The 16594-nt window shown below is 44.8% G+C and overlaps 1 protein-coding gene and 1 long non-coding RNA gene across 2 annotated transcripts in view; one reads left to right on the top strand and one right to left on the bottom strand.

Moving 5' to 3' along the window:
• The window catches only part of adra1ba (adrenoceptor alpha 1Ba), a 45688-nt gene that overhangs the window by 10731 nt on the left and 18363 nt on the right, over positions 1-16594 (bottom strand). The window lies entirely within an intron of this gene.
• On the top strand, positions 4916-14276 carry LOC130116951 (uncharacterized). Its single transcript, XR_008810612.1, has 3 exons — positions 4916-5004; positions 13354-13494; positions 13819-14276. It is a non-coding gene; the product is annotated as an uncharacterized LOC130116951 (long non-coding RNA).

Raw genomic sequence — 16594 nt, 5'->3', positions numbered from 1 at the left:
CTGAAAGTTACTGCATAAGAATTCTGTTTTGTTAACTATATCTAAGTTACAACTGAAAGCTCTTATTTTTGCCCCAAAGAGTGAACAAATGCTATAATGCAATTTAAAATGCAGTTTCTACTGTTTCTATCAAATTGCAACCCCCCTCCCCCAAGATCAGCTGGAGGGGTCCTCAGGGTAGATCAAAAATACGCAGGGGGTCCAGGACCCCAAAAAGGTTGAGAACCACTGCCATAGGGTACATTGTTGGGTGTAATTTCATCACCAATTGCCAACATTAAGATAATTAAAAAAGTGGACTTTATAATTTAATTAATTTGATAATATAATAATTACGTGTGTGTGTCAGCCCTGTGATGGCCTGGCGGCCTGTCTAGGGTGTCTCGCGATGAGACATGTTACCCCTCGAAAGAACTGACTCAGTCCTCGGGAGTATGAGAGGTGGTGTAATTATTTTATTTATGTGCATTTGTGATATTTTGTTGTTGTTTATCTTGAGTTCGTCAGAAAATGAGAGTATCTGTGTATAAGATGGAAGCAGAAAACGCTGTGTAGCGATCGGAATCTGAATACATATTCTTGCATTTCGCAGAAACTTTAATTAAATGTGCAGCACCAGATTGAGCCTGTGTGACATCATTCTGTGCACCGCTACACCAGAAGGAGCAGCTGAGTCAGAATCAAGCGCAGACACTGGTAAAAACAAGTTGGTGTTACTTTGTGTGTTTGTGTGTCAGAGAGAGTCAAAGGGAACAAAAAAGTACACTTGCACTTGTTTGTTGAAATTTAGATAGGAAAGAAAAGGCTCAACGTGAGGCCCTGTTATCTGTGTATTATTTGTATTAGTATGCTATAGCGTAGGCAAAAATCACAGTGTGGGTGGGCACAAAGAAAATCAGGTGGACCTAGCCAGCCAAGACCAATCATACTTAATAGGTTCTGAAATGCAAATGTTGACCAAAATAGGCCATTACAACTATACTTGCCTGAATGCACCACAGTTTAATTATACAAGCCTTATACATCATCAGAGGAAATGTAACAGGCACCAAGACGAATGGTAGCAGCATCACATAGCCTGGCAAGGTCGCCACATGCTCTCTCTCTCACACACACACACACACACACACACACACACACACACACACACACACACACACACACACACACACACACACACACACACACACACACACACAGATGACAGACTCAACAGCATCATTAACCATGGGATGGATAGAGGTACATAAAGGGCCACCGACACCGGGGGGGAACACTGGGTCAGTTTTCCTGGGCTCTGGGACAAGAGAGGGCCCAACTCCGACAGCTCCCGCCCCCGCTCCGTCAGCCCTCAGAGAGCACGACACCGGATGCCGTAATAGCACCGCTGGAGCAGGGGGACCCATGTAAGCCTGGTCAGGAATGAGGTCCAGACTAGAAAAGAGGTTTATGTGCACACTGCCTATGTTTGGGCTGTTTAAGGTCCCAGTATGTATTTTTTCCCCCCATGTGAATCTGATGTATAGTATGTTCAGGTCATTAAATAATGAGTTGGTTATCAATCTTCCATGGACAACTTCACAGCATTAAAGTTGGGATTTGGGAATGATAGCATGTGTCTAATATGACTGAATTTTGGTGGTGGGGCTACCCTTTTAATTAGCCTATATTTGGATTAAACAGTGTGTGGGAGAAGAGAGCTGTTTTGTCGTGCACAAATGGAGCAGGTGTTATGCGCCTTATGGCCAGTTGTCCTGGGCATGAGCACACACACACACACACACACACACACACACACACACACACACACACACACACACACTCACACACACACACACACACACACACACACACACACACACACACACACACACACACACACAGGGGCGTGGCCACGTGGGGGCCTGGGGGGTCACGGCCCCCATTGGTCAGAGCACTCTGTACGCAGAGTGAAAGAGGAGGGGCTGCTCACTATCTGGCATTTGCGAAACGCACTGCCACTCAAAGCATCTGACCTATCATCATCATATGGTAAACAAGAGAACAAGAACTGTTTTATTTTTATTGGTCACGTAGTCCGATAATTTAAACAGTCTTCACTGACTGCTATTCACTGGACGATCCAGCAAAAAAAAGGAAGCCTTCTGCTTGGGTGGGCCTGGGTGCCAAATGGGTGGGCTCAGACCCACCAAGGCCCACCCACAGCTACGCAGCAGTTAGTATGTGCTGTGGTACTATGTTGGTCTGTTAAGAGGTACTGTTGTCTGTGTTCCATGTGTATCAGTGTGTACTGTGGTACTTTGTTAGTCTGTTAGAGGTACTGTTGTCTGTGTACCATGTGTATCAGTGTGTACTGTGGGTACTATGTTGGTCTGTTAAGAGGTACTGTTGTCTGTGTTCCATGTGTATCAGTGTGTACTGTGGTACTTTGTTAGTCTGTTAGAGGTACTGTTGTCTGTGTACCATGTGTATCAGTGTGTACTGTGGTACTATGTTAGTCTGTTAAGAGGTACTGTTGTCTGTGTACCATGTGTATCAGTGTGTACTGTGGTACTATGTTAGTCTGTTAGAGGTACTGTTGTCTGTGTACCATGTGTATCAGTGTGTACTGTGGTACTATGTTAGTCTGTTAGAGGTACTGTTGTCTGTGTTCCATTTGTATCAGTGTGTACTGTGGTACTATTTCGGTCTGTTAGAGGTACTGTTGTCTGTGTACCATGTGTATCAGTGTGTACTGTGGTACTATGTTGGTCTGTTAGAGGTACTGTTGTCTGTGTACCATGTGTATCAGTATGTACTGTGGTACTATGTTAGTCTGTTAGAGGTACTGTTGTCTGTGTACCATGTGTATCAGTGTGTACTGTGGTACTATGTTAGTCTGTTAGAGGTACTGTTGTCTGTGTTCCATTTGTATCAGTGTGTACTGTGGTACTATTTCGGTCTGTTAGAGGTACTGTTGTCTGTGTACCATGTGTATCAGTATGTACTGTGGTACTATGTTGGTCTGTTAGAGGTTGTCTGTGTACCATGTGTATCAGTATGTACTGTGGTACTATGTTAGTCTGTTAGAGGTACTGTTGTCTGTGTACCATGTGTATCAGTATGTACTGTGGTACTATGTTGGTCTGTTAGAGGTTGTCTGTGTACCACGTGTATCAGTATGTACTGTGGTACTATGTTGGTCTGTTAGAGGTTGTCTGTGTACCACGTGTATCAGTATGTACTGTGGTACTATGTTAGTCTGTTAGAGGTACTGTTGTCTGTGTTCCATGTGTATAGGCATGTATTGTGGTACTATGTTAGTCTGTTGTCCGTGTACCATGTGTATCAGTATGCACTGTGGCACTATTAGTCAAGTCAGTGGGTCTACAGTGACTTCATAAGGAACATTAATTTGTACTTTTCCAATTTGTGTTTAAAGCAATCTTGATTCTGTTTCTAAAAGCCAAAGTGAACAAAACAAACAATTCAAGTGAATATTCAAGGTAAAAAGGGTGAAAAACGTAACCCACGATACCATAATCAAAAGCCGCTCTGCAGTACAGAATCCATATCATCGCTGCTTTTTGTCACTAGATGTCAGAGTTTCCCAGAATAACTGGCAAAAGCGTGTACACGTTTATGGTGCTCTTTTAATTTTATTATTATTATTATTATTTTAATTCCGTCATGCATAACTACAGTGAACCATAAGGAAGGCGAGCTGGCTCGCTATAGACCTGTAAAGAGAGGAACTGGTGACAGCTGAGTTTTGCACTCGTCTTTAAATGAGCTGAACTGTGTCTGCTAGGAGTGGCTGTTGAAGGCCTCGTCTTTTGCTGGGAAATATTCTAGTGCAGCCAGTCCCCAATTCATTTCAATATTTATTCATTTCTAAGTCTTTTTGATTAGTTTGATATGAAGACTACGTTAACGTTCCACAGTCTCGTCAAGACCAAACAGTAACGTTACTGAACTCATTCTGAGCGCTGTGGGATCCGCGAGGGAGTTTAAGGTTTACAGAAGACCCCCAGAGGCCTGTTTTACAGCTGGTAATATAGAATTTTATGAGTCTTGTGAGCAGAAGACACTCACAACAGGTTGTGTTAAAGGATAATTTTTATTTTTTTTACAACCTGGGTCTTATTTTCATAGTGTTTTCCATCATACATATCAGTTATGATCTCATTTTATTCATCGACTTCATTCAGTAGATGTTGGACATGGACCACCGATGGACTCCGCTTTACAGTGGTGTCTTATGGGACAAGTGATTCAAGAGTCTTTATTGTTACGTCTCATTCTAAAAATATAAGAGAGTAAAATTCTTGAGTTTCAGCTCTTCAACACTGCAGCAACAATAGCAATAAAATAACAACAAAACAGAGTCTTCAAACAACAAACTCCCTTACCGTGTCAGTCAGACTATGTCCATGACTGTCCATTCTCTATGACTTCTCTATGGTGCTGGCCGGCTAGTTTATGGATGGTTACTACTACCTACGGTAAGTATAGGCTTCTACTTTCTGCATCCACCATTGATCATATTGGACATCTCACATGATAACTTTTAACCTGCACTTCCAAATACCTGGTTTAGATAAATGGGTTAAAATTGACTTATTGAAACATGTCTGACACTCCTGTCCACTTGTCCCATAAGATACCGTTGTAAAGATGAGTCCAGCAGTGAGTGGTCCCACATCCAAAATCTCCAAAATGAAGCAAAATGACATCATAACTGATATCTCATCTCATCTCATATCATCTCATCATCAGCTGCTTCTCCGGGGTCGGGTCGTGGTGGCAGCAAGCTAAGTAGGGCACTCCAGATGTCCCTCTTCCCAGCAACGCCCTCCAGCTCCTCCTGGGGGATCCCAAGGCATTCCCAGGCCAGATTGGACATGTAGTCCCTCTAATGAGTTCTGGGTCTACCCCGGGGTCTCCTCCCAGTTGGACATGCCCGGAAAACCTCCGAAGGCATATGAATGATGGAAATGTCTTTACGCATGCTCATTAATCCAGGTAAGGAAATCCCAGAAAGTTGATCAGTTCATCTGGATGCAACAGTTAGTGGTAGAAATGTTTCATCACTCATCCAAGTGACTTCTTCCTTCGCAACTGAAGATGGAAAAATGTTTGATGGAAAAAAACTCGAACTGTATGACATAAGAGAGTTCCCTCTCCTCCTTTTTTCTCCTGTCATTTTCTCCCGTCCCCCTCTCAACACTCCCCTGGGCTTAAAGACTCATTCAGTTCTATTCTTTCTGCCATCCGGTCTTCCTCTCCCCTCCTCTCCTAACCCTCTTATCCCCTTTTTTGGCCTTTTTGGCCCACTGGCTGTCATGGGGAGAGTCGGTCTGTTTCTGCTATGTTTCTGCCACATGATACCAGCCGTCACTTCACCGGATGAAATACAGCCTCACTGAGGAAACAGACAGACAGACAGACAGACAAACAGACAGATAGATAGATAGATAGATAGATAGATAGATAGATAGATAGATAGATAGATAGATAGATAGATAGATAGATAGATAGATAGATAGATAGATAGATAGATAGATAGATAGATAGATAGATAGATAGATAGATAGATAGATAGAATTTAAAAAGATAAATGTTTTAAAATCATATGGACAGAAAATTTGTGAAAGGGATGAGGATGTGAAGAAGAGAGGGCAGGGTTGACGCATAGGTGATGGAGAGATGGTGAAAGATAAACAGAAATAGAATGAGGTAGCGAGAGACGGAGAAAAAGAGAAATAGATGAAGAGAGAGAGTTCAAGGGGTGAGATAGAGAGAAATGGACATGGAGACAAATGGAAAGACAGACAGAGAGATGGTTATTGCATTGCATTTTGAGAACTAGGGCCCTGGTTCAAGTCAAACTTTTAATAAATCAAAAATGTGGACGGATCCTCACGTCACCCACCGGGAGTCAGCTCATAAACCTCCACACACACACTGCCTCCACTGTTATTCACACTGTGACTCAAGACCCCATCACAAGGGTCACTGTATATTTCCAGTCAATCCCTGGACCCTCCACAATAAAAGTCACTGTGATCATGAGCCTGGTCCGCAGAGAGGACAACATAACACATCATGTTTTGAGTTGCTGCTCTGTAGAATGGTTTGCTAATAATGCAATAAATCTGTATCATTCACTTCACTTACTTAAAGGAATCATATGTCAAAGTTCAACCGTATCTCTGTCTATCTACAACAGAAACGACATCTGAAAAATACCTGCAGTTATTACCCCATCATTTCTGGGTCTCTGGGCCAGAAGTGAAAGTGTTTTTTTGTTGTTGTTTTTTTCTTATCAACCATCAAGAGATGTATCATGATGTCAGTTGGTGGGAAGAAAAACTGCAGTCTAGTTTAGCTTGGGCTTCTAATCTTTAATCTTTTGGGTTTCTGATGATTAATAAGTTATTCTAAGAACCACATTCTCATTCTTTTTATTAAGTTACCTTTCCAGTGGTGGAAATGACATCAAACAACATTAGCACAAAGGATTTTATGGTCGGTGATAGTTAGTTGTTTTTTTTAAAGATCATTTCACTGGCATTTTCCACCTTTATTTGACAGCAATAATCAGAGAGAGAGAGACAAGGGATGACATGAAGCAAAGGGCCTGGGCCAGATTCGAACCCAGACCACTGCTGTAAGGACTCAGCCTTATGTGGTACCACTCTACCAGGTGAGCCACCCTGACACAGTTAGTTTTTAGTCATTGGCTTTTGTTGGCAGCAACCAAATGCCCGCACCTGGCAGCAACCAATGACTTTATTGCTATTAATCCAGCTACTCCACCAAGCTATGTATACCTTCAAAAGCCTCGCTCAGTGGGTTGGGATGGAGGCTTGCAATTATTTATCAAACAAACCTCAAGGCAAAGATCCTCTCTACACCCAGCACCCGATCTTTTGAATATCTGGCCCTTGGGCTGGTTGGTCTTCACCCTCTGCAAATAGTCCTAGTCTCTTGCCCTCCCACATTTCTCTCAGAGGTCCTTACACTTGTTTGTTCCATCTCACCAACTATGCTCCTGCTAGGTGATTTTTCACATCCAAGTTGACTCCAACAGGTGGGCATTTGCTGCTGAGTTTCTGTCTCTCCTTGACTGTTTTGGCACCACTCAGTGTGTAAAATTTCCCACACATAGTAAAAGGCCATGTTCTGGACCTTGTCTACTCGACAGGTGTTGCCCCCTCCAACCTGCGTGGACTGGATCTTACCATCTCTGACCATCGTGCTATCCTGTGTAATGTGGCTGTTCCCCTAACAAAGATGTGTCAAAAACAAAACATTGAAGAAAGGAACATTAAATCAGTCCGCACAACTGTTCCAGGAAATATATTTCAAACACAAAATAATCCAGATTCTTTTATCACCTCAACTGAGGAGTTGATGTCTCACTATGACGCACTCTCTCCTCCAGCCTTGACTCTGTTGCCCCTTTGAAAAATCGGACTGTCTCTTTCTGTCTGTCTGCTCCTTGGGTACCCCTTTGCTGTGCTTGATGAAGTCTGCTGGCCACCAACTGGAGAGGCTTTATAAAAAAATCTGGTCCTTCCAGTCTACTTAGAGGCCTACAGGGAGCATGTCAAGGACTGCAAGAATACCCTCTCCCAGGCCAAATCAGTTTACTATGCTAATGTCATTAATAACAGCAAGGAAATCCTGGATCCCGCTTCTCCACTATCAATGGGCTATGTTGGCCCCTGAATACCATCCCCATCATTGGCTCTGTACAATGCTGCAATATGTCTCTGGACGTTTTTCAGGCAAAAATCAAATCCATCTGGGCCGCTCTGATGGCCGAGCGGAATAACCCGCCGTTCTTGCAGCCCGCTCGTCATGTGGCTGGGAGGTTCGTATCCCAGACTCGCCGTGACCGCTCATGGTCAGAGCGTCCATGGGGTAAGGCATTCATTAGGCCACCCTTACCCGAAGGATAGTGGGTGTAGATCGGTGTAGTGTTCGGGGACTCGTCGTTCTCCAGCGACCCCTCTGGCCCACCCGGGCGCCTGCAGCAAGCAACCGAAAGCATTCTCCCTACGCCTCCTTCGCGGCCTTAGGGTAATGCAATCCATGCGAGGCTTCAGCGTGTAAAATGGCGAGAGCAGCCGACACGAGTTTGAAGGAAGCTGGTGTTACGCCTATCTCCTTCCTGTGGAAACGTGAGCCAGGGGAGTTATTTGACAAAGTTCAAGTATCTCGGGGTCTTGTTCACAAGTGAGGGTAGGATGGAGCGAGAGATTGACAGGCAGATTGGTGCAGCATCAGCAGTAACGCAGACGTTGTACTGGATCATTTTGGTGAAGAGGGAGCTGAGCTGGAAGGCAAAGCTCTCAATTTACCAGTCAATCTTTGTTCCAACCCCTCACCTATGCTGATGAGCTTTGGGTAGTGACCGAAAAGGTGAGATCACGGATACAAGCGGCTGAAATGAGTTTACTCCATAAGGTGTCCAGGCTCAGCCTTAGAGATAGGGTGAGGAGTTTGAACATCCGAAGGGAGCTCGGAGTAGAGCTGCTGCTCCTTCGTGTCGAAAGGAGCCAGCTGAGGTGGTTCGGGCATCTGATTAGGATGTCTCCTGGCGCCTTCTTTTGGAGGTAACCACTGCTTGAATCTCGTTTCAGGGGCTCATAAGTATTTATGTTGCTAAGTAACATCATAACGTTCTCATGATAGTCTGTCTGGTTTAATACAACAGTGCATCTGCCTTTGTCTGCCGGAAGGATGATGTTATTGTCCATACTGTGAGTCACGAGAGCTTTCCTCTCGTCTCTCCTGATGTTGGATGGCGGTGCTTTTGCATTGTTGAGACAGGCTGAAACTTTTGTCCGCAGTTTGCTCTGCGTCCGGGCCAATCAATCAACCCTGATGTTGTTGCTACAGATAGATCGCTGATTCCGTGGCTGTGGTCAGTTCCACTAGCGGGATTTCCCTCAGCATGACAGCAAAATTCAGCCTCTTAAAAATGATGTCTTTCTCCGCCTGGGTGAATTGTCTGTCGGACAGATTCTTCCCCCCACTTGTCCACATCACCGGTGTGTGTCTGGCAACCGTCTCTGTGTCTGCAGTTCGGGCCCGTGGTCCATGGTATGCCGATGTCTCTGGCCTATGGCAAGTAGGTTGAACTTCTTTTGCTGCCTGGTTTTCGCCTTTTCGCGTTGAGCTAGACGAACCTTTGCTGTGAACTCAATCACACGTTGGAAAGTGGTCTCATCTAGACACGACGTGAGTCTCTGTTGGATCTGCTCCTTTTGGACTTTCAAAGCGTCGACGGTAAAATTAGTTTGTCTCAGCCGTTCGTTCAACGGCTGGCTCTGTGTCTTCTGGAGGATCTTGTTAGCTCGGTGGCCCCTTGACTGAAGATTTCATTTGCAGGCTCTTAGGCATAATCTGCTCTGTCTGCATCTGAGGCTGAATCGCAGGTGGTTCCCATAGTCTACCCGAACTCATGTACAAGTTTAAGGCAAGTCCTCACTGAAACGAGTCAAAATGTCTTTATGCATGCTCAATAATTCACGTAAAAAAAAAAATCACAAAGTTGGACACAACGTTTATCGATAGAACCGTTTCATCACTGACCTGCAGTCAGTTGAGACTGAAGAGGTCACTAGATGAGCGATGAAACGTTTCTCTCTCAATAAACGTTGTGCCTGATGAACCGATTCAGCTTTGTGACTTTATTACCTGGATTACTGAACATGCATAAAGACACTCTTTATTGTTGTTCTGTACTACTGTACAGTGTCCTTGGGTTTCCTGAAATGCACTTTAAATCCAATGTACTATTATTATTATTATTACTATCATAAAACCCTCGGTGCTAATGTCATTTACATAATTGGAAACGTTAGCTTAGCCAAGACAATGAAAATGTAGTACTTGAATGGCTTCTTCAGAGTAGATTAGCATATTAGAAACCCTGCTAGGCTGTATTTACTTGTTTGTTTTTGTTTTTTTTTTTTAATTTAGTCATGATATATCACTTGGCGGCCAGATAAAACAATCAGGAACAATTGTAAGTCTTTTTCATGTGGCTATCTTTGTCACAAATAGACAGAGATAAGGTTAAGCATCTGTACATTGTCCTTTTATGGCTTGTCTGTCATTTGAGAAATCAGTATATTCATGAATATGTCTCTCTCCTCTCCTCTCCTCTCCTCTCCTCTCCTCTCCTCTCCTCTTCTCTTCTCTTCTCTTTCTCTTCTCTTCTCTTCTCTTCTCTTCTCTTCTCTTCTCTTCTCCTCTCCCCTCCCCCTCCCCTCCCCTCCTCTCCCCTCCTCTCTTCTCTTCTCTTCTCTTCTCTTCTCTTCTCTTCTCTTCTCTTCTCTTCTCTTCTCTTCTCTTCTCTTCTCTTCTCTTCTCTTCTCTTCTCTTCCTCTCCTCTCCTCTCCTCTCCTCTCCTGTTTGGTAGAGGCCAACACCCACAGACAGTTTCTGGCTCTGATTTACAGCATCTCTCAGAGAGCGTTAAACCTTGTCAAAAACGAGCGGAGCTAGAGTGCTCCATCCCTCTGTGTCTGAGTGGAGATTTATCAGTTTGCTTTACTAACACGGTGTGTTTCATCCGGCAGTCAGGTCATGTCTCCGGATAATGACCCTTACTGACGTCATGACACTCCTGCAGTGCTCTGAAGGGATGACCATGACGTGAGAGAGCAAGAGAGAGAGAGAGAGAGAGAGAGAGAGAGAGAGAGAGAGGAGAGAGAGAGAGAGAGAGAGAGAGAGAGAGAGAGAGAGAGAGGGAGAGAGGAGAGAGAGAGAGAGAGGAGAGAGAGAGAGAGAGAGAGAGAGAGAGAGAGAGAGAGAGAGAGAGAGAGAGAGAGCGAGAAACAGTCAACAGCTGAGGGATTACACTTGTACGCATGCACTCACACACACACACACACACACACACACACACACACACACACACACACACACACACACACAGAAATTAATATAATGATGCTGAGAGGTACCCAGAGTGAGGAGAGAAAGTGGTGAAATCAATTAATGAATGTAGCTGCTGCTGTGTAAGTGAAATAATGCTAAATTAGAAAGTGTCTTACAAGGCATTTATAAGCTTAAAGGGCCGTGTGTGTGTGTGTGTGTGTGTGTGTGTGTGTGTGTGTGTGTGTGTGTGTGTGTGTGTGTGTGTGTGTGTGTGTGTCCATGACAACATCCACTTTCATTTCTCATTCCACTGTGCAGTCCCCCAGCGTGCCCCCGGACCTATACCATCATCCCAGCTCTTACAGCTCACTAGAGGATTCTGGTTGAGCGCTGGGAACTAGCTGCACACAAAACAAAAATAAAATAGAATAAAATAAAATGGCTACCCCAGATTCTGTAGGTGGGGTTATCTTGTGTTGCAATGTCTTGGTCTCCCACGGTGTCAGGACCCTTTTTTGGAAAATGTCGGAGGTCCCCGTTTTAGAAGACCATTTGTAATTTCTTCAGGGCCGCTATGTCAGTGCTACGTTGCGCTCCAGCCCAGTTTGGCACATCCAGTTCTCTGTTCTTCTAGAGCAGTGTTTCCCAACCCAGTCCTCAAGGACCCCCTATCCTGCAGAGTTTCTTTGCAACCCTGAATAGGTACCCGTTTGTAGTTATTCAACCAATCAGCGATGAATTGGGTCAGCTGTTGCACACCTTGCATAATGAAGTGCTGTGAGCTGATTGGTTGAGTAAGTACAAGCAGGACTGCCTATGCGGGGTTACAATGAAAATCTGCAGGATAGGGGGTCCTGGAGGACTGGGTTGGGAAACGCTGTTCTAGAGTCACACCATCGTACCACCCCTCCAGCGGTCGGGAAAGCTCTAGGTATTTTTGCAGTGTAATCAGTACACATATTTAGACCCGTTCAACAGCCAGTCTGGTTTTATAGTCCTCGTTTAGATGCTGTTCTGCCAAACCTGCTGTTTGCTTTCATCTAAATAAGGCTATCAATGCAGAAATAGGATGTCTAAATAAAGAAAATGACCAATGTAAAACGGGGGAAAATTTTCAGATGCAATTTTTTTTAATTTTTCATTTTTTGGGCATGGTGGAGTTTCATCTGGCATCCCAAAGGGGAAGTTGGCCGCTCCCGTGCGTCCGGTCTCAGCGATCACCATCACCTGCAGGAAGGCCCGCGAGCTCCTTACAAGTCCATGTTTCCTCTGGATGACGGCTGGCCAGACGACTCCTCCGCCTTATGTGTGTTTTTCTTCCGTGAGCTCTGTTGGTGAAGCTTCCACGCTATAATCCCCCGCTTCAAACTGGGCCTCTCTGACTTGGCCTGCTTTATCTTGGCATCGTTCTCATACGGAGAGGCTTTGTTGCTCGGCAGTTGTTCTGTTGTGGTATTTCTGCCTTGTGACACGGCTGAGACGTCACAGAGTCTTCGGTGCCAATGACACGAGCCGTGTTTCCATCGAACACTTTTTATGCACATAATCAGAAAAGCTGTTGGGAAACGGCAAAATTCACTAAAACTCAATACTGCAACAACAACAAAGCTTTTCAGCTCACTTGAGGTGGTCCTTGGTTTTATCAGGTTAAAGTGAATGAGGGAAATGTTTTTGTCGAATAAAAAACTGCTCCATGGGCGTCCCGGTGGCGTGGCGGTCGATTCCGTTGCCTACCAACACGGGGATCGCCGGTTCGAATCCCCGTGTTACCTCCGGCTTGGTCGGGCGTCCCTACAGACACAATGGCCGTGTCTGCGAGTGGGAAGCCGGATGTGGGTATGTGTCCTGGTCGCTGCACTAGCGCCTCCTCTGGTCGGTCGGGGCGCCTGTTCAAGGGGAACTGGAGGGAATAGCGTGATCCTCCAACACACTACGTCCCCCTGGGGAAACTCCTCACTGTCAGGTGAAAAGGGCTTCTTCTGGATTTGCCGCCATGTCTCTCAGGAGGTTAGCTAGGCTAGCTATCGGCATAGCAACGCAATACGCCCGGCGAGGTTTTGCGTCACTTCCGTCCGTGGCTTTACCCCATCAAGCCACAACCAAATCTGAGGCACGTGGTAGTCTGCAGCACTCCCCGGATCGGCAGAGGGGGTGGAGCAGCGACCGGGACGACACGGAAGAGTGGGGTAATTGGCTGGGGTACAATTGGGGAGAAAAAGGGGGAACCCCCCCCCCCACCCAAAAAATAATCTTAACTGCTTCATAATTCTGCTGGGTGTCAAAGTATGGACACATGACGTGTAAAACTACGCTCAGGGTTTTATTTGCTCACATGGATCTGATGGAAACGCACCATCATTTGTTTATTGCCGAGTTTAACCCTCTTGGTGTAGGACGGCGTGAACAAGAAGTTTTATTTTCAGTAATTTCATTCCTTTTTAAAACCTTTTTGTTCTCCTTTTTTGTCTTCAGATCATGTGGTTGAGTTCTAGTCAATGCTTCTCCCTAGAAACGAGTCCACAGCACAGAACTGCTGTCCCTTCAGGAAACCCAGACCCGCTGCATGTCGACTGGTGGCAAGGCTTTCACTCATGGTAGACAGAACAAACAAAGGTCAGAATCACAATCAACTTTATTGGCCAAGTGTGCTTCTGCATATATTGACTCCGGTTCACAGCGAGCACTTGCATATATCACTTCAAAAAAGAAGACAAAAAAAAAACAAAAAAAAAACAAAAGAAATATATTGACTATAGAATATTGGAGGTAAGTAAGTATGTATGCACGACAAGGTATGTCACAACTAGACAGAGTTTTGTTATGGCTGAATAATTTATAATTTTACTTATGCTTATACATTATATTCTATACTAATATTACATTGTGTGTGTGTGTGTGTGTGCGTGCATGCGTACGTGCCCTGTGATGGCCTGTAAGCCTGTCCAGGGTGTCTCCCTGCCTGCTGCCCAATGACTGCTGGGATAGGCTCCAGCATCCCTGCAACCCTGAATAAGGATAAGCGGTTTGGATAACGGATGGATGGATGGATGGATGGATGGGTGGAAATGCACCTAATTCACATTTTATTGTTTGCGAACCTAGAAATGATCGCATAAATTCACCAGACAGTTGGATGGAAACATCCCCACTGAGGATACCTGACATCGAACTACAGCAGCATCGCTCTCCAAGGCCTCCTCATACCCGTGGCACAAAGTAATCCAACATGTCTTCTAAAGAATGTCACCGCTGTACCATTGATTTGAATTCAATTTCACGCAATTCAAATATGTTGTCATTATGGGATGTACAAGTACAAACAACGAAAAGAGGTCTGTCGGCCCTCAGAATGTACCACGGGTTCAAAGCTAAACCACGAAACCACAATAAATAAAGACGTGTTTATCCGTACAATAAGTTCAGTGTGCAAAAAGCCGGTATAGTGCAAATGGTACGAGGATCATCGATCGATCAAATCATAGAGACAATATCAATGCAATATATATATATATATATATATATATATATATGGGTGTGTGTGTGTGTGTACAATATGCAAATGTACATGTAGCACAGCACACTATATGATAAGTCACGTGTTCATCCTCTCATGTAGTTATGAGTTGATACAAAACCCTAACACAACCAGCTCCTCACAGCACATAGTTGGTCGATACCGTAATTCACGTAATGTCCCTTTGCATGCTCGCTGAGGCGCGGTGGGCCCTGTGCCATGTGGGTCCCCATGTCAGCGCACTGTAGATATGTCCCCTGAATCAATACACATCAATGCACATTTATGGTCGGTGTAGGGGCAATGATCTGATATCAAACACATCCCTTAAATAAGCGCCATGTTTACAGAGAGAGAGAGAGAGACCAGAGAGAGAGACAGAGACAGGCAGACAGACAAAGAGAAAGAGAATGACAGACAGAAAGAGACAGACAAAGAGAGGGTGAGACAGACAACAGACAGAATGAGAGAGAGACAGAATTAGGCCGGTTTCCATTATTGATAAATGTACAAAAAAGATCTCTAAATTTCTGGATGCACTTCAATACAAGCCCAACAAATACGTTGCACTTTAAAGCTCTGAAAACTCAAGAGCTGAACCCCAAAAAGAGTCCCCTGAAGCAGATGGCTCTGAGACTCACTAACCCTTTAACAAATACTAAGACCAACCAACCTCAGGCCAGCACTGCATCCCAAACAAAGATTACGATACTAAATCAGGCTATAAAACAAACCAACATGAGGATAAATCAGGCTATAAAACAAAGCAAGAACAATTATCTGAAACATTGGAATGCTGAAATCAAAACTCAAAACAAACTAGAAGTCTATCGGGCCCTAAAAACAAACTATGATTTGGAAGAATACCTCTTAACTGTCAGAGACAGGAAGCAGCGACAGATCCTCATCAAATACAGGCTCAGTGACCACAGCCTAGCCATTGAAAAGGGGAGACACAAAAAGACGTGGTTGCCAAAAGAGCATCGAACATGTGGTCAGTGCATGACAGATGAGGTGGAGACAGAGGGGCACTTCCTCCTTAAATGTGACAAATTTGAAAAACAGCGCCGGGCTTTTGTCAAGGAGCTGGAACATGTGATTCCAGAGTAGCAGGAAATGGACGAGGTAAGCTGCGGGTGGTCCTGGGAGGGGGGCCAGCGGCGAGCACTGCAGCAAGATTTATATTATCTTGCCACAACCTGAGAGACAGTGGGTGACGGCACCTATTGCTACTGTTGTTATTTAATATCATAATCATTGTTGTTGTTGTTGTTATTATTATAATCATTGTTGTATTGTGTTGTTGTTTTACATGCTTTGGCAATATGTACACAAATGTATGTCATGCCAATAAAGCACATATTGAATAATTGAATTGAATTGAGAGACAGACAGACAGACAGACAGACAGACAGAGAGAGAGAGAGAGAGAGAGAGAGAGAGAGAGAGAGAGAGAGAGAGAGAGAGAGAGAGACAGGCAGACAGACAAAGCGAAAGAGAATGACAGACAGAAAGAGACAGACAGACAGACAGACAGACAGACAGACAGAGAGATCAGAGAGAGAGACAGAGACAGGCAGACAGACAGACAGAGAGAGAGAGAGAGAGACAGACAGAGAGAGAGACAGGCAGACAGACAAAGAGAAAGAGAATGACAGACAGAAAGAGACAGACAAAGAGAGAGTGAGACAGACAGCAGACAGAATGAGAGAGAGACAGACAGAAAGAGAGAGAAGGAGTGTGAGGCAGACACAAAGAGAGAGAGCGAGACAGAAACACACACACAGAAAGAGACAGACAGAGAGAGAGAGAGAGAGAGAGAGAGAGAGAGAGAGAGAGAGAGAGAGAGAGAGAGAGAGAGAGAGAGAGAGAGAGAGAGAGAGAGAGAGAGAGAGAGAGAGAGAGAGAGAGAGGCCCTAAAAAGGCCCCTCTCACATTTTTCCTGCGCTGGCTGTTGGGATGGAAATGGCGACGTCCAGATCAGACAGATAATTTCAAGGAGACGGGGCTTTAGAAGTAAGGTTTTGGTACGGCGCGCAGGACAACCGACATTAGACTCCTCTGCTCCGGAGGGATGAAACAAACGGTCGGCCTGCCTGAAACAACACACTAACTCTTTAAGCCCGGCGAGAAGGTGGAAACTGTTAGGAAGGATGGATGAGGGGCTCCACCTGTGTGTGTGTGTGTGTGTGTGTGTGT

Source organism: Lampris incognitus, chromosome 8 (assembly GCF_029633865.1).
Source record: "Lampris incognitus isolate fLamInc1 chromosome 8, fLamInc1.hap2, whole genome shotgun sequence".
In the NCBI taxonomy this organism is placed as follows: Eukaryota; Metazoa; Chordata; class Actinopteri; order Lampriformes; family Lampridae; genus Lampris; species Lampris incognitus.
This window is presented reverse-complemented; position numbering and strand designations above follow the sequence as displayed.